Below are 10,074 nucleotides of genomic sequence, written 5' to 3' on the forward strand. Positions count from 1 at the left end.
TGGCATTAATTTACAAGAGTGGTACCAACAGCTTCAGGTTATTTTTATGAAAGAAAATTTACTATTCTTTATAACTAGTCCTCCAAGAAGACCTTGGACTTTAAAAATAGACTGTTTACATCATAGAGCATTTTTCATAATAATTTCTAGCGTGTCTCCTGCAATGTATCATAGCATCAAACCAAACCTAACTGTATCAGAAATAATTCAATGCATGTTTAATCTATTTCACAGCGATAGCGTAGCCACAACCACAAGAATGTCTAAGGATTTCTTTTCTTCTAGAGTGAAACCAGGGGTTTCTATAAGTGAACATTTGATAAATCTAAACAAAATAAGAGCTGAGCTGCAATTGAGGGGGGAAGTGATTTCAGATCAAACTATGAAAAGTGTTATTATCAATTCACTTGATCCATCATGGGATAGCTTTATGTCACACTTAGATACCATTAATTTGGGATATTTACCAATAGAAAGTCTATCTAACAAATTGATAGCAGAAGACAATTCAAGAAAAAATCGTTCCAGTAACCAAACAGAACACAAATCTTTTAGGAAAGTAGTCTTTCAAGATAAATATAATGAAGCCTTTAGATGCCACAATTGTGGATCCAGGGAACACAGTAGAAGAGACTGTCCCAAAGTCTCAAGGGAGAGACATAGGCCAGAATATAGGAGCAAATACAATTACAGACAATCTTCCACAGATAGACACAAATATAGAAGTCCACCAAACTACAGAGAAAGTAGAGGGGGTAGAGAAAATTCAAAAGAGAGAAAATCTGGGTCACTAAATGGGCTAAATAAACAAGACAGCACCAAAACACAACAAGATGAGAACAATAATTGGCTTATTGATTCTGGTGCAACAAATCACACCACTAATAACAAAAGTATATTATCTTCATTTACAGAAGATAAGTTTGTGATAAAGGTAGCTAATCAAGAAAAGGTTCAAGTATTAGGCAGAGGAAATGTGACCTTGCCTGGTTTAGGGAAAATAGAGGGGGTATTATTAATCCCAGAAATACCTCACAACATACTAAGTGCTATAAAACTAAGCAGAGAATCTGACATCAATATAGTTTTCTCAAAGGGGAAAGCAACTATAGAAAAGAACAAAACAAATGTAGGCACTGTGATGATAAAAGGGGGTCTACCCTATCTAATAATCAAAGAAAGATGGTTACATAACATTGATTCAAATATGGAAGATTGTATTGAAGCAGATGATGAAAATGTCAGTAACAGTGACAATGATGAATGTAAATTAACTCATGATAACAAAAATACACACAATGAGAAGAAACCAAAAATAGGTAAACCAATTCATGATGAGTGTGCTCATATCTTACATAGGAAGTTAGGACATGCTAGCTTTCCTGTAGTACAAAAAATGACTGAACACGCAGAAGGTGTAAAAATAAAAAATTGTGAAAATTATTTAGAATGCTCAGTATGTAAATCCACCAAACTAAAAACCAGTCCTAGACCAAAAAAATCTAACAGATCAACTAACAATATTTTTGATTTGGTACATATGGACTTAGTTGGTCCATTAACTCCATCAATTACCTATAGAAAACGTTACTTCCTAACAATAGTGGATGATTACAGTCGCTATGGTTTTGTTTACACATTAAAGCACAAGGATGAAACTTTTCAGAAATTTAAGGAATTCTACAAACGCATAGAAACACAACATAATATCAGAATAAAACAAATTATGACAGATAGGGGATGTGAATTCATGTCTAAAGAATTCTCCCAATGGTTAAAGGATAGAGGGATGCTACATTTCACGTCCAATCCATTTTCTGCCTTTCAAAATGGGATTGCAGAGAGAAAGAACTCCACACTACAAACCATGATTAGATGCACATTAGAGGATGCTGGTTTAGGCAAACAATTTTGGTCAGAAGCCTTACATTATTCAAATTACACTCAAAATAGAACATGGTCCAGTATTGTGAATAAGACACCATATGAGGTGATGTACAATAGAAAACCTAAATTAGCACACATGCACATATTTGGAGTTACTGCAGACGTGCACATACCTAAACAATTGAGGAGAAAGGGAGAAAACGTATCCAGGAGATTAAGATTCATGGGATACGAAACTGGAACCAAAGGGTACAGATTCATCGATAATAATAACAAATTTATAGTATCCAGAACAGCTGTGTTTCATGAGCAGGCCAATTGGTCTAAGTTGCACCTTAATGAAATTTTTCCTAATAAAAGCAAAGATAATATATCTTGCGAGGAAGGAACAACAGAAAATCAAAATATTAACAAAAGTAAGAACAAAACCAAAACTTGGACAAATAGTCAGCATAAAATAAAGACAGACACATTAACAAAAAAGGAAGCCAGATATTTGCATGACAACCATAGCAAACCTGAAAGAAATATTAGAAATAATAGAAACCAAATACCAAATAAATACAAAGATTATATTATGCATATGGATGGAGAACAAATAACACCTAATACATATGAGGAAGTATTGAAACTTCCCCGTGAAGAAAGAGAAAAATGGGAACTAGCTATGGAAAAAGAAATGAAAAGTTTACAAGGATTAAATGTATTCACACCTGCGATCGCACCTAAGGATAAAACAATTATAGGTACCAGGTGGATTTATAAAATTAAGAATTTAGAAGGAGGTAATACCTTATACAAGGCCAGACTAGTTGCACAAGGTTACGCACAAAAATATCCAGAAGACTATACTGACACATATTCACCCACAGTGAGAACAGAGAGTGTCAAAACAGCTCTTGTAGTAGCATCTGCACTCAATCTAGACGTGTTTCAATATGACATACAGACTGCATACTTACATGCAAAATTAGATAAGGAAATATATGTAAGAGCACCACACAGTCAATACACTAATAAGAACGAAATTTGGTTACTAAATAAGAGTCTGTACGGATTGAAGCAATCTGGCAAAAGATGGTACGATTGTTTGGTAAAAGTACTAAAGACCATGGATTTCAACGCCACCACTGCTGATAACTGTTTCTTTGTAAAAAAGAGTAATGATCATATTGAATTTGTATTAATTTATGTGGATGATATTTTATATATTGGAAAGCATAAAGAGAGCAGGGAAATCTTTGTAAATAAGTTAAACGAACACTTCTCATTGAAATCACTAGGTAAAGTGAATAAATACCTTGGTGTACAAATTAACAAAACAAAAAGGGGATTCAAACTTACTCAAAAAGATAAAATCATTGAACTCCTAAACAAATGTAACTTAAATAATGCCAAAACATGTGACACACCTATGCAAACTGATTTTCTTAGAAACAATGATGAATCTTCCCCTGAGTTTAAAGACAACACATTTTACAGATCAGTTATAGGTTCACTCCTTTATATATCTAATTGGACTAGGCCAGATATTGCATTACCTCTCAATTTATTGTCAAGATATGTTAGCAAACCAACCTTGTATCATTGGGAAGCTGTCAAAAGAATTTTAAGATATCTGAAAAATACATTAGATTTTTGTTTAATATTGGAACCCAATAATGACAAAGAACCAAAAATTACTTGTTATGCTGATGCAGATTGGGCTGGTGATACATCATGCAGAAAGAGTACCTCTGGTTATGTTTTTCTATTGAACGATTGTCCAGTTTACTGGTATACTGGTAAACAAGAACTGGTAGCCACCTCTACCACAGAAGCAGAATATGTTTGCTTGTCTAAAGCTGCAAATAACCTTGTATGGTTCAATGATTTGATCACAGATGTTTGGAAGAAACCTACTTTACCATTTATTATGCATGAAGATAACAAAGCGGCCATTGAAATTTCTAGATCCGATGCAATTGGACAAAGGTCCAGGCATATTGATATAAAATTTAAGCACGTGAGACAACTATCTCAAGACGGATTCATCAAAGCAATACATTGTGATACTTCTGAACAATTAGCTGACATATTAACAAAACCCTTACCTTCTAAACAACACAAATATTTAACTTCTAAATTATATGTATTATATTGTCCTGAATCTGAATGTAACTGGTGTTGTATAACGAACCGGCATTTAGAGGGGGATTTGTCAGATGTAAATGCCTTATTCTCTAATGTGTAAATAATGTATATATGGAACATCAGGGGTTAACTTATTACTTGAGCTTTAATGTATTCATATTTTACCACTCCCATTCCTGGCTCCGCCCCTTGTATATAAAAGGAGCCATCCTCCCCATTTTCCTTGCTTCTATCTTGAATATTCAGCGAATATAGAATGCCTATTATGATTAAAGAGAATTATATTTAAACCTATAACTTCTATTATCTTTATTGAGTCTGATCCTGAAAATATTGCAACATTTTAAAACTTGCCTTAAATTGGGCTTTCAAAATTCAAACCAAAGGGATTTAAAACAAGGGAAGTTCAAAGGAATTCACTCTATTTAAAAAGAGTATAATATTATGGAGACCAACTAGCATTTTTATCCAAGAACGGTAGATGGCAAATGACAATTGGAGACAAAAGACTCAAAAGGTAATATTCTAGTTTATGCATTGTGGTAAACTAAAACCACAAGGATTACTGGCTTGTGAACAGCCATATTGCGATTAAACAGAATTCTTAAGCCTGGGAACAGACTGATTCAAACAGAGGTGAATTCCTTGCTGGAGGTTTTGAAAAGAGAGTTGGAAGGCTCTCTGCCGATGATTGTTTACTGGATTTCTACAAGGAGCAGGGGGTTGAAGTAGATGAACTGAAAGGTACCTTCCAATTTAGGAATACAGAAAGTCTGTCAGATAGCAACCCAAAGAAAATAGAATACCAAGCAATTACAAGATTAAAAGTTTTATTACTATGCCATAAATATATTGATAACAACCATGAATAAGATGAGCAATTAGCCAGACAACACTTAAGATTTGGAAATATCACAAAGTCCATAAGTCACTTTGACCTTGAGCCATGTGCAAGTACATGTAGGTAGTAGAGCCATTAAGGTTTTCCATGTCAGTCCTGGATTTGACTCCCAGTCAATCCAAATGTTAAATTTAGGGGCCAAATGCAGGGCAAGTAGAAACAAGAGCAGAAAATTCAGAGATTCACAACAGCCAGATTCAGAAAGCAATTTCAATCAGAGGGGAAAGGCCTGGGGGCTACTGCCATGATTAGACACCTGCTTATCACTTTTTCTCTTTGCTCTATAGGTGTGTTGGAAGAAATTTCCCTGGTTCGTTCCCAGCTGGGAAGCAGTCACCAATGCTTGAGAACCAATGAGAAGAAATAGACATGGAAGCAACTGCCAGAAAAAGGATTCTTTAATTCAGGAAGGCAAGGCAAGTAGTGACACAGCTCGAGCGTCCCTGGCTTGCAAGCAAGGTAGCCTGATAAGGGTATGGATTTTTATACCCATCTTTCCTTTGAAGTTGATGTGATTTGATGAGATTTTGTATGTGCCTTTAGTTAAGGTGAGTGCCCTGGATCCTATCTTCCTGCCTTAATGGGTTAATCCTGTTCCTGGGGCTTTGTCTTTCCTATTCTGGGGGTTAATTCTGCCAGGAAAGAGGAAAAGGGAAGTTCCAGGTGAGTTATTTTTAGCCTGATTCCCCTTATCTTAATGGCTCTACTTAAGTGTTCCTTTCAGCTGGTGCTTTTGCCTGGGGTTTTCTTAAAGGGGGAAAGGCTGGCATGAGTCTCTTGGCACTGTTTTCTGAGGTTTCTGATGCTATGAGGTTTTTGGCACTATCCTTTTGGGGTACACTTCACACAGCTGTCAATGTCCCATTGGGCCAGGTTCCCCATCAAAAGCTGACTCTTCACTACCTGAATCCAGCCTCACTGGTTCCTACTTATTGTCTCCTGGAGCTGCAAAAAGCATCTGATTATTTGCAGGCTCTTCAGGTTGATAATCTGTCAGGTTTGATTCTTCAGCCTCTGACTCATAGGATTCAGAGACCATAACATCATTGATTTGATTAGTGTTACAGTACATTCAAACTCGAATCTCTCATCTGCCCCCTCTTAACAAGCCATATTCATGAATCAGATTTGGTTGTTTGATTTTAAGTTCTCAGAAGAGGAACAAGCTAGTTATCGGCATCATTCTAGCTCATGACTTAGCAACCAGCCCAGTTTTGGAACATAAATCAAAAGTTACAAATCTGATTATTAGTTTGAGATTAGCTGTAATAAGAACTGAGATAAATGCTTTCAGTTTACATTTCAACAAAAAGCATACCATTTTAATTCTACAAGTAATTCCTTTGTTTTATGTAACCATACACTGGAATGTAATGATGCTATGTATGATTTGCTAAATCAAATAAAATGTCAAAAGATTGAGCCTTCATTCAAGTTCAACGGACATGCTGAATTTAAAACCAGTATTCCTTTCACTATTTATTCTTCAGTATTTTTCTATGTTCTTTGTAAATAGCATACTAGATTCATAACTCAAGTTGCTTCATATTGCAAATAGTCTTGAACATGCAATTGACCCACAGAGTGTAACAGCACAATAATAAATCATCTAAATGTCTCCAGTTGTGCTCAGTTCCACTAAAACCAGAAAGATATTGCTTTCAATCTAGAAGGCTACAAATCTAGACCAGCACTACTAATTTAGGATATGACATTATCAAAATTTATTAAGCCTTTCTTTTATAGGAAACCTGCTTAACTGCTAATTCCATTAATGCATTTTCTAAGATTAAATGCTTCTCTCCCTTGGGTTTAGCTAACACAGTTAATGAGCTTTTTGCCAGGTGATTTGTAGCAAGTGTCTGCTGCCATCTATTGTCTGAAGATAGCATGACTACAAAAAAGCCATCTTTTTTGGCTAAAATTGTCAAACTTCATAGTATATCTGTGGTTCTAGAAACAATTTCTTGTATGTTTGCAATAATTTGGGCCAATGAACACGAAACGTCTCACTTGCTTATAGTAAAAACGTATGCTAAACTTTTTAAAAACCGGTTATATATCCTGTTCAAATGAGCAGAGTTGCAAAAGAGATATGGCAGAAAGGAATATCTGACATCCTTTAATTTACAACCTGATCTGATTACTATCAGCTAAACTTTAAGTCATGTTAATGTGATAGGACCCTCATTATTCATGGGGTTCTAGATTAACAGCACAGATAAAGAAACTCTGGATAAAAAGCTCAGCAGCACATTTTGTATGTGTGCAAAGGCTGTCCACAAATTTATACATGTATAAAAATTTCCCTCTAAACAGAACTATGCACCAAAGACATGAAATACATGAAATCTTTTTCTATAGGTAATGTGGTCTGCTCTGTATTTATTAATTGCATATACAGGGAACCATGGGTAGTAGAATGTTCAATAATGAGATTCTTTTCTGTAGCTGTAGAGAAGCAAACAGGTCTTAATGCCTGTGGAAATTCTTAATCATCCAGGACATATGTGGTAGTTGTCTCAACAGTGCTTTTTCAAAAGGCAACTGGGCTGTTTTTTCCTTGAGGAACAAGAACTTTTTCTTCCTCAAGGAAAAAACAGCCAAATTGCCTTTTGAAAAAAGACCTTTGAGACAAACAGGTCTTAAATTAAATCTGTTCCAAGGCAATCCGTGTTACAAGAACTTGTTTTTACGAGTACCTGGGAGAGGTACTCCTAACTGAATAAAATAAATAAATAACTTTTAACTTTAGGGAAAATGTGACATGAAAGAAGAAAACAGTACAACAAACATATGCATGAAGACATGTGATGTGTAAGCAAATTACCATATTTTTCAGAGTATAAGACACACTCCCCCCCTAAAAGAGGGTGAAAATGTTGGTGTGTCTTGTACACCAAATACAGCTATTTTTTGCCACCCGAAGCCCCGCCCACTCATCCCATTTTTGTGAAAAATGGACTCGTTTTTTGCAAAAACGGAGCATACAGAGGGTTTGGAGGCCTGCAGATTGCTCCTGGGGGCAGGGGAGGGCAAAAACTTTTTTTTTCTTACTTAACTCCTCAAAATCTTGGTGCGTCTTATACACCAGTGTGTCTTATAGTCCAAAAAATAATTAGATCTTTGTAGGTTAACAGAGACTCTCTGTGTGCCGGGTCCTCTTTGAGCAGTTTGTTATTGTATAAGATCCTGAACTTCCGGTCTCCAAAGAAAGGGTGAATATATCCATTAATGCATTCTTCCCTCCTTCTATGTCTATGGTCAGTACTTTGGAAAATTGCACCCTTTGAAGAGATTGGGAGAATTGCAACTGCTTCCAAAGTGCACCCACCTCAAGAATGGTGTGAGGCAACTTCTACAGGAAGGTATTGGCTGGGCCCTCTTTTGAAAAGGTGTTCTTTCAAAAAGATAAGTAGAGCAAGGCATGTTGGGGCACAAAGCAGGCCTAAGGCCTCTGCAACCAGGCAGGGCAGAAAGAGGGGGGAAGATAGGCAGGTGGGTGTAATTGCAGTGTCCATATGGTTGGTCGTAAAAGATGTGCAGATTGCCAAATATCCAAATTTTCATCACATGACTATAAAGGCATTGCAGCAGGCATAACGTCAAATACAGGCCTATATCCCTTTTGTTCAACATTGTTGTAATTTTGAACTGTCACTGGATTATTGTTCATAAGTGAAGAATTACCCAAACAATACAAAATAATTAAAAACATGCAGCATAGCCTCAAAAACGAAACGGGTTAATAACAAGATGATTACAGAAAAGCTAAACCACTCAAGCATAATGACTTTGTGCCTTGAGTAAAAACTCTTGAGTTGTTTGATGATCCATTTGTTTTCCTGGCTGTCCATGATATTCTTAAGAATTTTTTTCAACACCAAAGTTCAAAAGCATTAATAGTCTTCCTGTCAGAGCTTCCACGATTTTGATCTTTGTGGGTATAGACCAGTGGTGGGTTGCTCCTGGCTCACACCGGTTCTATAGAACCAGTAGTAAAACCGGCGGGAGGCCCCACCCACTGACCCTGATGTCATGAAAACGCTTCTGCGCACGGCCCCATTGCAAACCGGTAGTAAAGGTAAGTAGAACCCACCCCTGGTATAACACATTGTGGCATCTGAGTATCTTTTCCGAGGCTTTCATAGCTGCTTCATCAAGGGCTAGTTTGCAGTTTATTTCTCAACTATTTATTCTTTTACTTGAATAGGCTATCTAGCATTCAATATTGTCATTATCAGGCTGTTCTACATATTGTCAGCTTGGTCTTCTTTGTATTTAATTGTATTTAATTGTATTTTAGTTCCATTTTTTCACTTTGCTCCTTGATTTTTATTACTAAAACTTGCAGTAATATTTATATGCTGCTGGATGTTGGGCAGCATACTGTATGCATTTAATAAATTATTATTCATTAAGCATTGTTAAATACATATTCCCTCAAATATAGCGACTAGGTGGAGATGAAGAATAGGACAGGAAACAGCATTTTTGTTGTTCTTGTTGTTTTTTAACTTGAACACTGACACCTGACTGGAATTGCTCATTTTCAAACTTGATCTTTCTTTTGCCAGCCTCTCCTTCCATACCAAGTTTGGTTACTTTCTGTTTCCAGAGATTTCTCCTACTGAAATATAGATTCTGAAGTCTTTTATGTAATTTCTGCCCAACAGGAAGAGAACAAAAATATCTATTTAAACAACCTCATTTTAAAAATTTGCACTGCATTGTTCTTAGGATAAACTCCTCTGAATACACTTCATACAATTGAAGTAAACATTGTTTTGTGTAGGAAAAAGAATACAGGGACTCAACAAACTTCATTTCTTATTAGTTATATGTGTTTTGAAACACCAAAATGTTATTTCCTTAGTTATTTCAATTGTTGAAGCATGAAAAATAAATTGTTTAAAAAGTTTAAACTTCCGTGATAGCAGCAGATCAAACTACACCTCAAATATTAAAATTCAGGCTGAATTATTTTGTTTCAAAATTTGCAGTTTCAATTGTGAAGGTGCTGATTTAGGGGAAGGGAAGAGAAAACCAGGTTCTAGTTCAGTCATAAAACCTCAGTCAGTCTCTCTGCATAACTAGCTTGCAGGGTTGTTGTGGAGAAAATAAGAGAGTGCTGGTAACTTCTGGTCTGAAAA

Source organism: Pituophis catenifer, unplaced genomic scaffold, assembly GCF_029215685.1.
Source record: "Pituophis catenifer annectens isolate HBS135680 unplaced genomic scaffold, rPitCat1.0.hap2 SCAF_4, whole genome shotgun sequence".
NCBI classification, from domain to species: domain Eukaryota; kingdom Metazoa; phylum Chordata; class Lepidosauria; order Squamata; family Colubridae; genus Pituophis; species Pituophis catenifer.